This window comes from Schistocerca serialis, chromosome 7, assembly GCF_023864345.2.
Source record: "Schistocerca serialis cubense isolate TAMUIC-IGC-003099 chromosome 7, iqSchSeri2.2, whole genome shotgun sequence".
NCBI lineage: Eukaryota > Metazoa > Arthropoda > Insecta > Orthoptera > Acrididae > Schistocerca > Schistocerca serialis.
In genome coordinates, this window is record NC_064644.1 from 478669168 (window position 1) to 478686886 (window position 17719).

A 17719-nucleotide genomic window follows, 5' to 3' on the forward strand; every position below is an offset into this window, starting at 1 on the left:
ATTATTTTGTTATGTTTTTGAACTTCCACTGCTATAACTGTGAAATCTGAATCCTTCTTGGTGTTGATGGTAAAGTTACATGAATTTATTTGTAAAAGTATTGACAGTGAATTAAAATGTCCTGTGGTGCCTCTCCTGCTCCATGTCAGCCCGTCTGACGTCCTACCTCCTTAGCAAATGAGATTGATGGATGACATCGAAAAAGTCCAAGGAGAGACAGCTAGCTTTGTGTGCGATAGGACAAAAAAACGACGAACCATGAAGAAATTATCAGAACAAGACGGAAGTCGGTAGGTGTGATGTACAAATGGTTCAAATGGCTCTAAGCACTTTGGGACTTAACAACTGAGGTCATCAGTTTCCTAGAACTTAGAACTGCTTGAACTTAACTAACCTAAGGACATCACACACATCCATGCCCGAGGCAGGATTCGAATCTACGACCATAGCAGCAGCGCAGTTCCGGACTGAAGCGCCTAGAACCGCTCTGTCACAGCGGCCGGTTGTGATGTACATGTACAGACAAAGAAATGATTACAATTTCAGAAAAATTGGATGATTTGTTCGAGAGAAAGAGCTTCACAAATCGAGCAACTCAATAACGCTTTGGTCCGCCTCTGACCCTTTTGCAAGCAGTTATTCGGTATGGCACTGATTGATATCATGCCAAATTCTGTTCAACTGACGCGTTAAATCGTCACAATTTCGAGCTGGTTGGAGGGTCCTGTCCATAATACTCCAAACGTTCTCAATCTGGGAGAGATCTGGCAACTTGCTGGCCATAGATGGGTTTGGCAAGCAGGAAGACAAGCTGTAGAAACTCTCGCTGCGTCCGGGCGAGCAATATCTTGCTGAAATGCAATCCCAGGATGGCTTGCCATGAAGGGCAACAAAATGAGCGTAGAATATCGTCGACGTACCGTTATGCTGTAAGGGTGCCGCGGATGACAACGGAAGGTGTCCTGGTATGAAAAAAATGGTGCTCTGTACCACCAATGCTGGTTCCCTGGTTGTATGGTGGACGAGAGCTAAGGTGGTATCCCACCGCTGTCTGGAGTGTCTCCAGGCACGTCTTCGGCCTGGAATTTCATTGACTGGAATATAATTGTCTACAATGACGAGTTCCGCTTCAAACTGAGCGCCGATACCTTGCGAAGACGAGTCTGGAGTGCTCCGGATCCTTATCAGATACGGTTGGCATACGACATCTAAAAGGTTCAAAGAAGGGCAGTTTGCTCTGTACTATCACGAAGTAGGGCAGAACGTGTCACGGATATGATCAGCAGGTTGGGAGAGGGCGGCAATAATTAAAACAGAAACATTTTTCTTGCGGTGAGATCTTCATTTACAAACTTTCTCCGCTGAATGTGAAAATATTTCACTGTCACCAAACTACATACGGAGACATTATTATCGTAATAAAACAAGATAAATCAGAGTTCTTATAGAAACATTAGTGGGTTCATTTTTTCCATGCGCTGCTACCGAGTGGAAGGGCAGAGAAATAATTGAAGGTGCTTCGAAGAATCCTCTGCCAGGCACTTATGTGTGAACTGCAAAGTAGCAATATAGATGATGCACCCAGGTGATCTGAGACCGGCGTACCACATTTCAGGCGATAATCACAATAATAATAAGAGTAGGAATCAGTCATGGATCAGATTGTTCAACATCCTGCATAACATTTTGAATACTGACAGAGGTCTCCACCCTCTGACTTTCACCATTGCTCACTCTCACTCAAAACACCCGACAAACCGAGACGGCAGTGTATATGTTGCATCTCTGCCAGACGAATCCAGATTAATTCTTTCCACTTAATTACAATGGACGAGTCTTGAGAGTGTCGGTGTGCCCTCTGTCAAAGGAACAAAGTAAAAAATCGAAAGATGTGGATTCACTATAGCCGAAAATGGCGAAGCTCAACCATCACTGGACATGGCGATGCTGATTTGTTTCGCAACTATCACGGTGTGGCGCTAACAGATTCTGCCCGTCAGAGGCAAACCGACATAGAGGTGTGTTGCCGAAACCTCCTACCGACCTTTCGGTAGGCTGTGACGATGAAACGCCACGGGAAACTGTCAACGACAAAACCCAAGCTTATTCTGCAGAAGACAGAGTCACAATGATGCTTCTTTGGAGTATCAAATATTCCCTCACCTCCTGTATTCTCCGAAAATAGCACCAACGGACGTCTTCATTTGTCAAGGATAAAGAAGCCATTCTGCGGCCGGTATTTCCAGAACGACGGCGAAGTAATTTTGGAGGTAGAGCGTTCCCTCAAATTGAAAAATCCGACCTATAGACTTTTACAATCATACTCTCCCACAGACCATACATTCTTTGGTGTACACGAACCGATTAATACTAGGTTTCTAGATCCTACATCGCTCTGTCTATTTTTCTGATATGATAATTAAAACTTCAGCTGCCCCTTGTACATCTACGTGTGAAAATTACTGTATAGCGGTCTTATTCTATATACTGAGCGAGTATAGGGTCTAAAGCAGAAACTTATAAATGTTCAAGGAGAAGAAATGAAAAGTCTAAGTACTGACGATGTGATTACAATTCTGTCAGAGACAATAAAAGACTTTGAAGATGTGTTGACCGTAACAGACAGTGTTTTCAAAACAACGTGAAAGGTGACACAAGAGCGTAGTCGATTTAAACCTGGGAAGAACGGAGAGAAATAGATAAAGTAACGAGACGAGGATAGATTGAAACAAGATTTTCCGCAGGAAAACCATTGAGTGTGGCAGAAGAAGATGTGATGCAAAATTTAAGGGTTAGGAAGCCTTTCTGGGTGCATTAAATTGGACTGTAGCCTTTATAGAAGTGAAAGGTTGACGATAAATAGCAATGACAAAAGGACAATAGAAGCTTCCGAAATGTGTCTAAATATTGCTAAAGTATTAGATGATTAGATTGAGAAAGTAACGAAAACGTACTGAATCGTAGTGGTGAAACTAAAAGGAGGCATAGGTTGGTAGGACATAACCAGTGGCATCAAGGGATACTTAATTTGGTAATGAAAGAAAATATGTGTGTGGGGGGGAGGGGGGGAGGGCTGAAGGGAAGAGATGGGTGCATGGTGTAGAAACTGTAGAGAAAGGCTAAGGCTTGAGTACATTTAGTGACTTCCACAGGATAAGCAATTTCACACAGCCTCGTCAAAGCAGCTATCCAAGTGGTAACTGCAACAGCAACAACAATGTGTTAACATATCTTTGTTTTCCTGTTTATTTCATCAGTGTGTTCGCCTACAATCCCTTCTATTGATTTTATGATGGCAATAAAGGCTTCATACTGTCTCAATCGGAGAGTTAACTGACAGCATGTCACGTCTGATTGATATTAAATTCCCATGTTGCCCTACATCGCAAAGTAGTTGACGATGATGGCAGTTCATATTGTTAAATAATTACTGACATTTTTTCCAATATAAAAATAATGTGGTTTTAGCAAAAACTGTACTAACTTCATCACAATTACAGTCAATCTTAATTTTCTGTATACATCGCACTGTCCGTTCTTCGTCACAATTCTCTATTCATTCTGGGAAAAATCAGACCGCTACTTCATATTTTATTTTCAACAGTTTGTACCGCAACGGTTTTCCACATCCCACTAGGTGAATGCCCGGATGGTCCCTACGTCCCGCCTCAGTTATACGACTCACAGACATTTGAAACACGTTCGCACTGTTTCATGGTTTACACTAGCCGCAGACGACTGGGGTACACTGATTCCATCCCAGGGGAGCGTATGGGGTTGCGACAGAAAGGACATCCGGCCACCCCTTCAGTTACCCATGCCAAATCCGATGGTAACCATGCCGACCCAGCGAAAACTGCGGGACAAAGACACAGGCAAAAGAAGAGAGTTCGATTACCGCAACAAATTGCATTACATTTGCCAGTGGGCGTGACTTTAGAAACGTATTACTTTCATTAGGATCACTTCAGTCTCTCGACCTGCAAGTAACAATCACCATCTAATACAGAGCGTCGCTAATATGTTGCGACCAACTTCGACGTGCTGCAGAGGATGTCTTGAGGAACAAATCGAGGATAGGAACCTACGTCCGGAAACGTCATTTAACAACGCTACAGACAGTCGAAGCTAGAGCCGCCGGCGCCTCCCACTAAATCATCCAATCGGCAGCAAACGTGACATGTATTGTTGTTAATTATTCAATGATAGCGACTGATTGACACGATCGCCGCTGAAGAAGATGGAGCTAGCCTCTGGCTAGACAGGCCCTGTCTCCTACGCATGCGGTACTCTGTTGCCTCGGTGGATGACGGTTTCTGAAACATGTTTCCGTCTGAAGTTTATTTTTCATCTGTATTCGTATACGGTAAAACATTGGAGGTTTAACACAATTTCCGGAGAAAAATAAACGTTGAATGGAAATTCGTCTCCGAAACCGTCGTCCACTGAGGCAACAAAAAAGTCGGTTTCACAAGAGACAAGGTGTTTCTACGCAGCATCTATCTTCGTCCTTTCCACTGGCGATCTTAGAAATCAGACGCTGTCACTTGACAACAAACGAAACTGTGAGGTGTTCCAGCCACGGTCTGTCATCGTACAAAGTCAGGTTTGTTGTCGAAGGGGTGGCCTATTGGCAGGCGCCAAAGCCTATAACTACGACGATCTGTAGCGTCGTTGAATGACGTTTCCGGACCTACAGTAGGTTCCTATCCTCGAATTTTTCCTCACGATATCCTCTACAGCACCTCGAAGTTTGGTGCAATATTTCTGGGACACCCTGTATAATAATAAATTAAATGCTTAAAAAAGCTACGTGTTTACTAGCTCCAACGTGCTTCATACGTGGCCGTTCACGACAGTCATTGCACGACTCCATAAACTGTCCAAACACTACCGGCACGCTGTCGATGGTTATTTTCACAACCTATCCATAAACGACGTGTAGTCTGTGCAAGAACATTTCATGTAACACAGGCACAAAACACATTTAGGTATTGAAGAATGGGTCTAGTATCGTCTTGAAACTGGTTCGATAGAGAAAGAAAAATAACGTACTACTTGTGCTGGTGATTGAATACCCTTCATTTTCTTCTTATGAACCTTGCGCAGCTTATACTATAGTCTCTGATTTCTGTTCCCTGTTCAGCTGGATTACTGACCTAAAACTTGGAATTACAGACTCCGCCACAAAGTACACTGTACTTCTACAGTTGAAGGATCAGAAAAATAATACGTCGCACCACAAACATTCCAGGTTGAATATGACAATAACATTAAGATATTTCTAGAGCAAAAACACTGGTCTCACGATACAAAAAAAAGGTCTACGTAATACCATTGCATCAAAAACTATGTACAGAGAAGGAAAAGATCGTACCTACGATACTCAAAGTAGAGCTCTAAGCTACGTTTATAAGATGGGCGAATAGTAGCTGATGAACTAGAAACATCTTTTAGGAAAGTCCCGATAGCATTTTCGTGGAACGTTGCTGTAAAGAATTATACTGCAGAAGTGGGTAGCACGTGTCCACGATCGAGATTTCAAATGTCATTACGTCAGTTCTGGAGAAAAGTTCCAAACTAAGATGTGAAACTGACAGATGAAATTCTTTCTAAACACAGTAATAGCATTACTGGCTTGTCGATTAGCGAAAACAAAACATTCAGTACAACAATTCTACGCAGTAACTGTAAAGGAAAAGAAAATGTAGCGATTATGGCCTGCTAGGAAGAGTCATCCCAGCGTTTTCATCTGGAAAACCTTACACTATCCACATCAGGATGACTGGAGGAACACCTGTTGCAACTTTTAAACTCAGTTCAGTAAATAAACGTATACTGCTGTGTTTTGTAAGAAGAACGTAATCCGTCCTCTGACGAAATCTATTTCAGTCTGGCATCTGATATCACCAGAGTTATTTTTACATGACCATTGCACTTCAGGTAACTCCGGACGATTAAATCTATACTTGGTATAACGAAACAAGACTCCTGGGAGCTGGCAGTTGTCTTGGTTGTCCTAGGATTACGTAATCTAAACTAACAGTCGGGTATATAGCTGCGACAACAATGAGGCGTTGCCATAGAAACGTACACAGATTCCCGTTACGTGACTGGTTCAAGTAGACGCACGAAGCAGTCGCGCCAAGCCCACTGCCTCCATAAGGGATATTCTCTCGCCTTGCAGACTACTGGCATCACAGTCAGTAGCTGGATGGAATAAGGGAACACTCCACAATACTTACAGTCTTAAGATTTGACACTGGATCTAGGACTTCCCTATAGATAGAACTCAGCACATCGACAGTTGTGAAGGTAATTTCAGGGAGAAACAAAGTAAGTGCAACAGGATCATTACCGTTTACAGTAAATGTAAATGATCGAGTGGATAACGTCGTAAGCTCCATGAGTCTGTTCACAGATGATGAGGCTCAACGAACTGCAAGACGACCTGCAAAGAATTGATGATTGGTACAGCAACTGACAGTTGACCCAGAACGTAAATAAATGTAACCTATCGTACAAAAATAGGCAAATAAATCACTACTGTACGATTACAGTACTGGCGACAAATCATTGGAAATAATACCTGCTATGAAATTATAGGAGTAACCACACGCAGCGACTGAATGTCCAACTACCACATAACCACATAAACAAACCGTAGGAAAAGCAGATGTCAAGCTGAGATTCATAGGATGTTGGTTAAGGGAATGTACTTCATCCATGGAAGAAGTGGTCTGCAGAGAATGTTCGACAGGCTGTTGAGTACTGTTTCTGGGACCATTACCAGGTTGGATTAATAGAAGAGAAAGCGAAGATTCGACCGGGAGCGGCTCGTTTCGTCACGGGATGGTTTAGCTGGCGCGTCACAATTTGGAGATGGTCAACAAACTTCAATGACGAACGCTGCAACAGAGGCTTTGTCCATCTCGGATAATTTTTCTGTCGAAATTCTGGGAGAGTATGTTCGTGGAAGAGTCGGACAACATATTACACTTACTTCCTTCTACACATGTCTCGCGAAATGATCACAATGAGAAAATCCAAGCAATTAGCGCTAATAAGGAGGTTTTCTTTTAGCTAGCGTTATTCTTTCTTTTCCTTTGTTTCTGTTTCTTTCAAATTATAAGTTATTTCTTTTCGTCTCTTGGAGGCTTCAGTTAATGTTAAAGGGGAGTTAAATTTAGTTCTAATCAAAATGTGTGGACTCCAAGCTTATTCCCAATCACTAGGCTTTATTGAGCTATTTCAGCACCACAACGACGAGACAAGTAAGTGAGGCGCAACAATAATTATCCCACGTGAAACGATGGCAATAAAACAAAATGCCTACGCTCCATCCTCACCTTTGGCATTTACTTATTTAGGCCCCCTAATGCGGTCTCTTCAGGTGATGGGCCTTCGCGGACACACTATGACAGTAATAGTAGCATTGTCGTGCGTTTACTCGAATAGTACCAGTTTAGTACGGTTTGTCTATTTTGTCTATTACTGTACTGGGAAAATCTCAACAATTAACACGCAGGTTCCACTGTACAACCACAATTTTAGACTTCCCCTATGACAAGTACTAGTGCCTGTTTGTAAATTAATTCACTAAATTTGAGCTGTCTGCTCAATAATATCCACAACTATGGCAATCATACTAATACCCGAGTGGGTTCCGTACAGCCATTAAAATCACAATCACTCGTCAGAGGAGTGTTCTAACCAGAACTACACATATATACATATATCATGAAGATAGAAATTATCCTTGGAGTGGAAAACAGGAAAACTAGTTAATATGCAAGCCAGTAAGACGTCTTATTGCATTGCAAATTAAGCACCAGTTATCAATGGCTAGTTCAGGTACAGCATGTACTACACATCGTAGTAATTGATGACATTATTCTTGCCAACCGCTGTGTGACTGTGGAAATGATAGTTGATAAGGTTCAAGTTGTACTGGTTCAGTTCATAACATTATCTGTAACAAGCTGAAGTACCGCAAAACATGTGCAAGATGGGTCCCAAAGGAGTTGATGCGGCTACACAAGGAAACAAGGCTGAGAGTGTGCACAGAGCTAAAGGAACGTTATGAAGGGGAATGATCGGCCGCTATGGCCGAGCGGTTCTAGGCGCTTCAGTACGTAACCGCGCTGCTGTTACGGTCGCAGGTTCGGATCTTGCCTCGGGCATGGATGTGTTTGATGTCCTTAGGTTAATTATGTTTAAGTAGTTCTAAGTCTAGGGGACTGATGATCTCAGATGTTGAGTCCCATAGTACTTAGAGCCATTTGAACCATTTGAAGGATAAGGTGATCACTTCCTCAACAAAATTTTAACTTGTGGTGAAACGTGTGTTCACTATTATGAGCCAGAATCAAAAATTCAAAGCATGGAGTGGAAGCACACCAACTCACCTGTCAAGAAAAAATTCAAAACCCAAGCACCAGCAGAAAAAGTCATGTCGACGGTGTTTTTGGATGCTGAAAGTTCAGTTTCTTGCGATTATCTCGAAGAGCAGCGTACAATGAACAGCCAATATTTTTTCGGATTTGCTTTTAAACAAGGTGAAGCCAACCATTAGAGAGACGTCGTGGATCTCAGAGGAGAACTGTGATTCTCCATCAGGACAACGCACGTCCTCATATTGCTCAACTAAGCCGTGAAACGATCGATAAAATGGGGTGGGAAGCACTGCCTCATGCCCATTACAGTTCTGATTTAGCATCTAGTGATTTCCATTTGTTTGTTTGCACTGAAGGAGGCATTACGTGGGCAGAGGTTCCAGGACAACGAGGACGTGGAAAACTTTGTGGGAAATTGGTTCAAACACCAAGATAAAAGAGTTCTTTGCAGCCGGAATAAAAAAGCTTGTAGCCCGTTGGAACAAGTGCATAAACGTTCAAAAATAGAAACAGTATTTTTTTTTTTTGTAAAAGTAAACGCTTTTTTCTCCACACCAATTTGTCTCTTTAATTAATTAATGACCCTTGTACATTTAAAAAAAAGGCTTATAGGAAAACCTCATAGTAACATATATTTGCCCGCCCGGTTGGCCGTACGGCCTAACGCACAGCTTTCCGGGCGTGAAGGAGCGCCGGTCACCGGCGCGAATCCGCTCGGCGGATTTGTGTCGAGGTCCGGTGAGCAGACCAGTCTGTGGATGGTTTTTAGGCGGTTTTCTATCTGCCTCGGCAAATGCGGGCTAGTTCCCCTTATTCCGCTTCAGCTACACTATCTGTTCAAATGTGTGTGAAATCTTATGGGACTTAACTGCTAAGGTCTTCAGTCCCTACGCTTACCCACTACTTAACCTAAATTATCCTAAGTACAAACACACACACCCATGCCCGAGGGAGGACTCGAACCTCCGCCGGGACCAGCTACACAGTCCATGACTGCAGCGCCTTAGACCGCTCAGCTACACTATGTTGGCGATTGCTGCGCAAACCAGTTCTCCACGTACGCGTACACCACCATTACTCTACCACGCAAACATAGGGGTTACACTCGTATGGCGTGAGATGTTCCCGGGGTTGTCCACCGGGGGCCGATCCGTACAGTAACCCTGGGTTCGGTGTGGAGCGGCGGAGGGGTGAAGAGGACCGCGGGAGTCGTCGTGGGGTTGTGGACCACTGCGGCTGCAGCGGGGACGGAGCCTCTCCGCCGTTTCTAGGTCCATGGTTAACATAACATAACATAACATATATTTTTAAACTCCGTCCGAACAGGCCTTGGAAGGCCCAACGGGACCGACCGCCAGCCGAGTCATCCTCAGCCCATAGGCGTCACTGGGTGCAGATATGGAGGGGCATGTGGCCAGCACACCGCTCTCCCGGCCGTATGTCAGTTTACGAGACCGGAGCCGCTACTTCTCAGTCAAGTAGCTCCTCGGTTTGCGTCACAAGGGCTGAGTGCACCCCGCTTGCCAACAGCGCTAGGCAGACCGGATAGTCACCCAACCAAGTGCTAGCCCAGCCCGACAGCGCTTAACTTCGGTGATCTGACGGGAACTGATGTTACCGCTGCGGCAAGGCCGCTGGTGTAACATATATTTCAGTTCTCCAAATTTTCTCAATGACTAATCCAGCTGGTAGCACAATTACACTACTGGCCATTAAAATTGCTACACCAAGAAGAAATGCAAATGATAAACGGGCATTCATTGGACAAATATATTATACTAGAACTTACATGTAATTAGATTTTCACGCAACTTGGGTGCATAGATCCTAAGAAATCAGTACCCAGAACAACCACCTCTGGCCGTAATAACGCCCTTGATACGCCTGGGCATTGAGTCAAACAGAGATTGGATGGCGTGTACAGGTGCAGCTGCCCATGCAGCTTCAACACGATACCACAGTTCAACAAGAGTAGTGACTGGCGTATTGTGACGAGCCAGTTGCTCGGCCACCATTGACCAGACGTTTCGAATTGGTGATAGATCTGGAGAATGCGGTCGTGCATCATTCTGCTGAAATGTAGGGTTTCGCAAGGATCGAATGAAGAGTAGAGCCACGGGTCGTAACACATCTGAAATGTAACTTCCACTGTTGTGTGTGTGTGGTTTGAGGTTTTCGGGCGCTAAACAGCGTGGTCATCAGCGCCCAAACGCATAGAAACAGGAACACATGCAGTGAAGGGACGAAGACGGACAGCGAACAAGGAGAACGGCTAAAAGACACAGACCTGACGCAGTTACAAATCCTCACATACAGAGGCAAAACAAGAGGAGAAGAAACGCACTAAAAAAGGAAAGGAAACACAAGGAAAAGAGAACAGAAATCGAAGTGAAACAAGTAGGTAATAGTGACTGGCGGACCTCTTACCCAAAGCCTGGGTGAGCCAGTCACCCAGCAGCACATTAAAATCCTCTCCCTAAAATCCGAGGCAGCAAATTCGACAGGACACAAAACCGTAAGACCTTAACTACAGTCGTTGCGTCATCTTGCAAAATAGAAGGCAAATCCGGTGGCAAGGAAACCACCGCCCTCTGGTCAGAGAATAAAGGACACTCAAGTAAAATGTGGCACACAGTAATCTGGACGCCACAAGCACTGCAGATTGGGGGATCCTCCCGCCGGAGTAAAAAACCGTGCGTTAAGGGACTGTGCCCGATGCGGAGGGCGAGTGAGGAGAACCTCATCCCGCCTGCATGACTGGTAGAACGTACGCCATGGCCGCGTGGTGGCCTTGACCAGACGCAGCTTATTTTCACCGACTGCCACCCACTCCTCTTCCCATTGACGCATAACACGAAAACGCAAAAGGGAGGTAACAGCATGGAGGGGGAAGGCACATTCAACAACGTGAGGGAGGGAACATGCACCTTTGGCAGCCACATCCGCCAGTTCGTTTCCCCTAATACCCACGTGCCCCGGCACCCAGCTGAAAGAAACCTCCTTCCCCTGCCGTTGCAGGTGGAGTAGGACATCATGGATGTTCTGGACGACCGTATGCGCTGGGTACAAGTGTTGCATGGTCTGAAGGGCACTCAGGGAGTCAGAACAGATAAGAAACTTAAGACTGGGAACACATCTCATCTGCTCCAATGCCCGCAAGATCGCAAAAAATTCGGCATCAAAGATGGTAAACGCTGCAGGAAGCCGTAACTTGACGACTCGATCAGGGAAAACAACAGCACAACCAACAGAGTCCCCCTGTTTAGAGCCATCCGTAAATACTGGTACATGGTCGACATGCTGGTTTAAAATATCGTAAAATAAGGAGGTAAAAACAAACGCAGGAGTGCAGCTCCTCCGGTACTCTGACAAGTCTAAAAGGACGCTGGGCCTCTGGAGCAACCAGGGAGGCAGGCGGGTAAAACCCTGGAGTTGGTGTGCCACACGCTCCACACCAAGGGACTCAAGCAAATGCTTGGCACGAATCACAAATGGTCTCGTTGCCCTTGGACGACTGGAAAAGAGACGTTCCATAGGCGGTCGGGCAACAGTAGGGTATGCAGGGGAGGTAGAGCAGGCAAGGAATTGACACACCCGTCGCGCCATGAGGAGTTTCCGCCGGGTGGCGAGCGGCGGTTCCCCTGCCTCAGCACACAGGCTGGGGATGGGACTGTTACGGAAGGCACCAGTAGCCAGCCTGATACCCTCATGGTGTACTGCGTCAAGAATCTTCAGATACGAAGGCCTCGCTGACCCATACACAGTGCATCCATAGTCAAGACGCGACCGGACGAAAGCCCTATAAAACTGCAGCAGACGCGCCCGATCTGCTCCCCAGGACCGATGGCTCAGACACTTCAAAATATTCAGCGCCTTCAGGTCCCGCACCTTGAGGTCTTTAAGGTGCGGCAACCACGACAACTTGGAATCAAAAGTGAGGCCCAGGAACCTCACAGTGTCTCTAAAAGGAAGAATGGTGCCCCTCAGACGCAATTCAGGGGAGGCAAAAGCACGTCGAGAACGTTTAAAATGAACACACACACATTTGTCTGCAGAAAAGGTAAAACCCGTCTTCGCAGTCCATGCCTCTAATAGCTTTATCGTAAGCTGCAGCTGCCGACTAGCAGTGACAAGACTGGAGGAATAACAGAAAACAGCAAAATCGTCCACAAACAAGGAGCACTGGGCAGGACTCCGGATAGTGGACGTGATACTGTTAATGGCGACGGCAAAGAGGGTGACACTTAAAACGCTTCCCTGAGGAACACCATTTTCCTGCACGTACAAATCAGATAGCACATTACCAACCCGATATCGAAAGAGGCGGCGGGAAAGAAAGGACCGAATGAAGATGGGGAGATGGCCACGAAAGCCCCACTGATGGAGTTGATTGAGGATAAGGCGGCGCCAAGTAGTGTCATACGCCTTATTAATGTCAAAGAATACACCTAGACAATGCTGGTTACGTAGGAAGGCCTACTGGATGGCCGCCTCAAGCAGGGTCAAGTTGTCTATAGTTGAACGACATCCCCAAAAGCCACACTGAGAGTGGCTAAGGAGCTGCCTGGTCTCGAGCAGCCAAACCAGGCGACGGTTGAACATGCGTTCCAATGTCTTCCCGACACAGCTCGTCAAAGCAATACTCCGATAACTACTGGGATGCATTCGGTCCTTTCCCGGTTTGAGGAGGGGAACCAAAATCGCCTCCCTCCACGAGTCAGGGAACGTGCCGGATGACCATATCATATTAAAACAATTCAGGAGTACTTCCTTGGATGGCAGCAACAAGTGCTGCAGCATGCTGTACAGGATTTGATCATCACCTGTCGCAGTATCATGACAGACAGCGCCGAATCCAGTTCCCACATTGTGAAGGGGCAGTTGTAGGGTTCAGAATTTGGAGACCGGAAGTCCAAGTGATCCCTCTCGATGGCAGTGCGGTAGCGGCAGAAATCTGGATCACAGTTAATAGTGGCAGTAGATTCGGCAAAATACATGGCCAGCGTCTGGGCAATGTCTCTCCGCGCCGTCAGTAGACAACCCTGATGCAGCAATGCCGTGACAGGTAGTTGACTGCGTTTCCCGGAAATCCTCCTGATGGCTTCCCATACTTTTGTAGAACTGGTGGAGCGGGAGATTGAGTTCAGGAACGATTGCCATGACCGTCGTTTGCTCTCTTTAATCACTCGCCGCGCCTTGGCCCTTGCCACCCGAAAGGCCGCAAGATTGTCAGCTGAGGGACGGCACTTGAAGCGGCGCAGAGCTGCACGGCGGGCTCGGATGGCTGAGCGGCACTCAGTGGTCCACCAAGGGACAGGGCGCCTCTTGGGATGACTTGAGGACCGTGGGATCGACAATTCAGCAGCATGGGAGATCACGGCTGTAACATGGTCGACCCATTCGTGGACGCTGGCACGGTGTTCCAAAACAGCTAAATCGCTGAAAAAGTGTCCAGTCAGCTCTGCAGAGGTGCCACCTGGGTGGCACTGGTAATGCCACAGCCTCATCCAGGAGGCGAATCCAAAGGAGAAAGTGGTCACTAGAATGGAGGTCAGCGGCAACCTCCCACAGAGCAGAATCCGCGAGTACTGGAGAGCAAAAGGAAAGGTCAATAGCTGACGACGACCCAGAAGCAGTACAGAAATGAGTGGGAGCACCAGAGTTGAGGATGCACAGTTCTTCGGATGCCATGAGGCTTTCCAGAATGCTACCCCTGGGGCAAGTAGTCGTAGAGCCCCATAAGACATTATGAGCATTGAAGTCCCCCAGAAGGAGAAATGGGCGGGGGAGTTGGGTAATAAGGTCTGTGAGAGTCTATTGCATCCTGAGGCGATAAGTAAACGGAACAAATTGTGAGCCTCCACCCCACAAGAAGGTCAACTGCAAGTGCTTGCAAGTCTGTAACGAGAGGGAGCTCAGATGAGTGGTGCATGTCATGGACAAAAACCGCAACACCATCCTTGCCCTTTCCCCCCATCGAAATGTGTCTCTTGGAGACATAAGCACAAGGGGCGCTCTCGTACAAGGAGTTGTAATTCGGCCACATGCTTCCTGAACCCATTCAGGTTCCACTGTAATATGGGAGCCAGTGATCAGGGTGGCTGAATTTTCACCCTGCCCCTGTGCTTTGAAGGAGAGCCCATACTGGCCGCAGATTTATTCCTGGGGCGAGAAGATCGCCCCCGGTCGACATCAATGTCCATCAGCTCCGATGGCGACCCAAGGGGGATGTCAGACAGTACGATGGCATCGTCATCGGACTGACCCTGACTAGTCTCCTCAGGTGGCAAAACCTTCACCTTCGGCGGCTTCGTCTTGGGGGGCTTAGAATGCAGAACCTTGTCAACAGTTGGAGCTTTACTCGCCTGGGCAGAAGGTGCCATATGGGGAGGTGCAAGAAGTACCCAAATGTCAGCAACCACGGCCTTGTCCGACGTTGTGGGGAGAGCTGCAGGTTGCAAAACAACCGCAGCAGCACAAGTGCACTGGCAAATGCAGGTATTAGTGCTGACACTAGCAGCCTCCGTTTGTGTAGCAACAGTGGCCAACTGTACCGGTTTCTGCAGAGTGGAAGCGAAAAATGTTGTAAACACAGGAGGTTGCATGGCCTTAAAGAGCTTCTTGGCCTCACCATAGGGGATGCGCTTAGATGTTTTGATCTCCTGTATCTTCCGTTCCTCGAGATAGATGGGGCAGACCCGGCTCCAGACAGGGTGACTCCCAGAGCAATTCACGCACTTCACAGGCGATGAACAATCGGCTCCTTCATGGGCAGGCTGACCACATTTACCACAAGTGGCTATCCCATTGCACCCCAACGTAGTATGCCCAAAGCGCTGACATTTAAAACAGCGCAATGGGTTAGGGAAATTGGCTGTGCTGGCAAACGTAAGAAACCCGCTTTAACATGCTCTGGGAGTCTCGGGCAATTGAACGTGAGAATAAACGAGTCGGATTTGACTAGGTCCCCATCGACTCGTTTCATAATATGCTGCACGTCGACAATACCTTCGTCAGCCCACTCAGATTTCAACTCGTCCTTGGGGAAATCCACCAAGTCTCTACACGTCACAACACCCTTACTATAGTTCAAAGTGGAGTGGAGCTAGGTCTCGATAGCGTACTCTCCGAGACTGGTTGCTTTCCTAAGAGAAGTGACTTGACGGGAACTAGAAGTTTCAACTAACAGAGTCCCATTGCGCAGACGCTTCACAGATTTCAGTGTTCCTGCAATTCCCTCAAGACCCTTGTGGATGTAAAAGGGAGAAACTCTCTCAAAGCTACCTTCCTTCCGTTTGACAATCAAAAACACATTCTGATTATTAGCATGTGCTCTGTTACGACAGTCTGATAAATCTCTAGTAACAGCAGGCGCTGGAGGACTCGCAGCACGAAGTCGCTTTTTCGATGGGGTGTGTTTTCCTACCGGTGGGCCACCCAATCCACTGGTAGGGGGAAATGTAGAGGTCGAAGGGTCCATTGTGGTCCCACGAGCAGCTAGGGAACTAAAAGTCCGCTCAGACAGAGCCCCACGTGCCTAAGTAAGCCTTATACAACCGGGGTGCGGCAGGTGCCCCAGAGGTTGCCCGCTTGCGACTGTTCCACCTCAACAGCCATGCATCTCATAGGCGCGGAGCACATCGTAAGATTGAGGGTTTTTTATAGAGGTTTACCTTCCTCGCAATCCAGGCGGTCAAGCCAAGATTACCATTCCCCGCAGCACACAACATTCCACCGCTGCGCCATGCGGTGGTCGCTGAAGCATGTCCGGGGGTTACGGTGACAGGAGACTGGCGGCGCTGACCAGTCCCCAGCTCAGGACCCCGGGGTCGCCAAGCCCGTACTCAGCAAATGAATGCTGAACCCCTGGGGGGGCCCACTGTTGAAAGTGCTGTCAATGCAAGTAAGAGGTGACGGAGACGTGTAACCGATGCCACTTCATATCATCACGCCGGGTGATACGCCAGTAAGGCGATGACGAATACACGCTTCCAATGTGCGTTCACCGCGATGTCGCCAAACACGGATGCGACCATCATGATGCGTAAACAGAACCTGGATTCCTCCAAAAAATTGACGTTTTGCCATTCGTGCACCCAGGTTCGTTGTTGATTACACCATCGCAGGCGCTCCTGTCTGTGATGCAGCGTCAACTTCAAAACAGAATTTGACTCTCAAGGGTAACCGCAGCCACGGTCTCCGAGCTGATAGTGCATGCTGCTGCAAACGTCGTCGAACTGTTCGTGCAGATGGTTGTTGTCTTGCAAACGTCCCCATTTGTTGACTCAGTGATCGAGACGTGGCTGCACGATCAGTTACAGCCATGCGGATACGATGCCTGTCATCTCGACTGCTGGTGACACGAGGCCGTTGGGATCCAGCACGGCGTTCCGCATTACCTTCTTGAATCCACCGATTCCATATGCTGTTAACAGTAATTGGATCTCGACGAACGCGAGCAGCAGTGTCGCGATACGATAAACCGCAATCGCGATAGGCTACAATCCGACCTTTATCAAAGTCGGCAACGTGATGGTACGCATTTCTCCTCCTTACACGAGGCATCACAACAACGTTTCACCAGGCAACGCCGATCAACTGCTGTTTATGTATGAGAAATAGGTTGGAAACTTTCCTCATGTCAGCACGTTGTAGGTGTCGCCACCAGCGCCAGCCTTGTGTGAATGCTCTGAAAAGCTAATCATTTGCACATCACAGCATCTTCTTCCTGTCGGTTAAATTTCGCGTCTGTAGCACGTCATATTCGTTGTGTAGCAATTTTAATGGCCAGTAGTGTAGTTAAGGCCACCCAACTGCCGTGATGACAATTAAAACTTAGATCCGCCACAGCAGCCAGCTGATAGCTCAGGGTGTGTGTTGCGCTGTGTTTCAGACGGCCTGACGGCAGACAGCCGCGACAGCGCAGCAGGACCTGCAGAAGACTCGCGAGCGCCCAGCCGCCGTAGCTGCGCCACCGCGAGGCCATCGCCAGCCAGGGCTGCTTCCACTCCTGCAGGCCACACACCGCCGCCAACATTTCCTTCACCAGCTTCAAGCAGTCCTTCACCTCCAATGTCAACTACCTGAAACGGAGGTGAGCACCCGTACTTGTCAAATCACATAAGTCTTCTTCCACTCCGTGTTTCATAGCGCAAGGACCTTCAAACAGTCCACGCGAGTTCTGCATGCTGTTGTGGACCGCAAAATACCGCGACACAGCTTTCACTCTGACCCAGTTCAAGAGGTATTTGCGATACTAACCGTCGGCTTTGACCAGTACTGTAATGGCAATGGCTACTGTGACGTCACTTCTCGGCGCGCAT

General features: G+C 47.3%; 1 long non-coding RNA gene and 1 pseudogene across 1 annotated transcript in view; one reads left to right on the forward strand and one right to left on the reverse strand.

Moving 5' to 3' along the window:
- Nucleotides 1–17719, forward strand: part of LOC126412834 (uncharacterized) — a 373216-nt gene that overhangs the window by 237410 nt on the left and 118087 nt on the right. Inside the window, exon 2 of the long non-coding RNA XR_007575353.1 lies at nt 17290–17490. This is a non-coding gene — a long non-coding RNA (uncharacterized LOC126412834). The remainder of the gene's footprint in view (nt 1–17289; nt 17491–17719) is intronic.
- On the reverse strand, nt 9918–10035 carry LOC126413695 (5S ribosomal RNA; annotated as a pseudogene).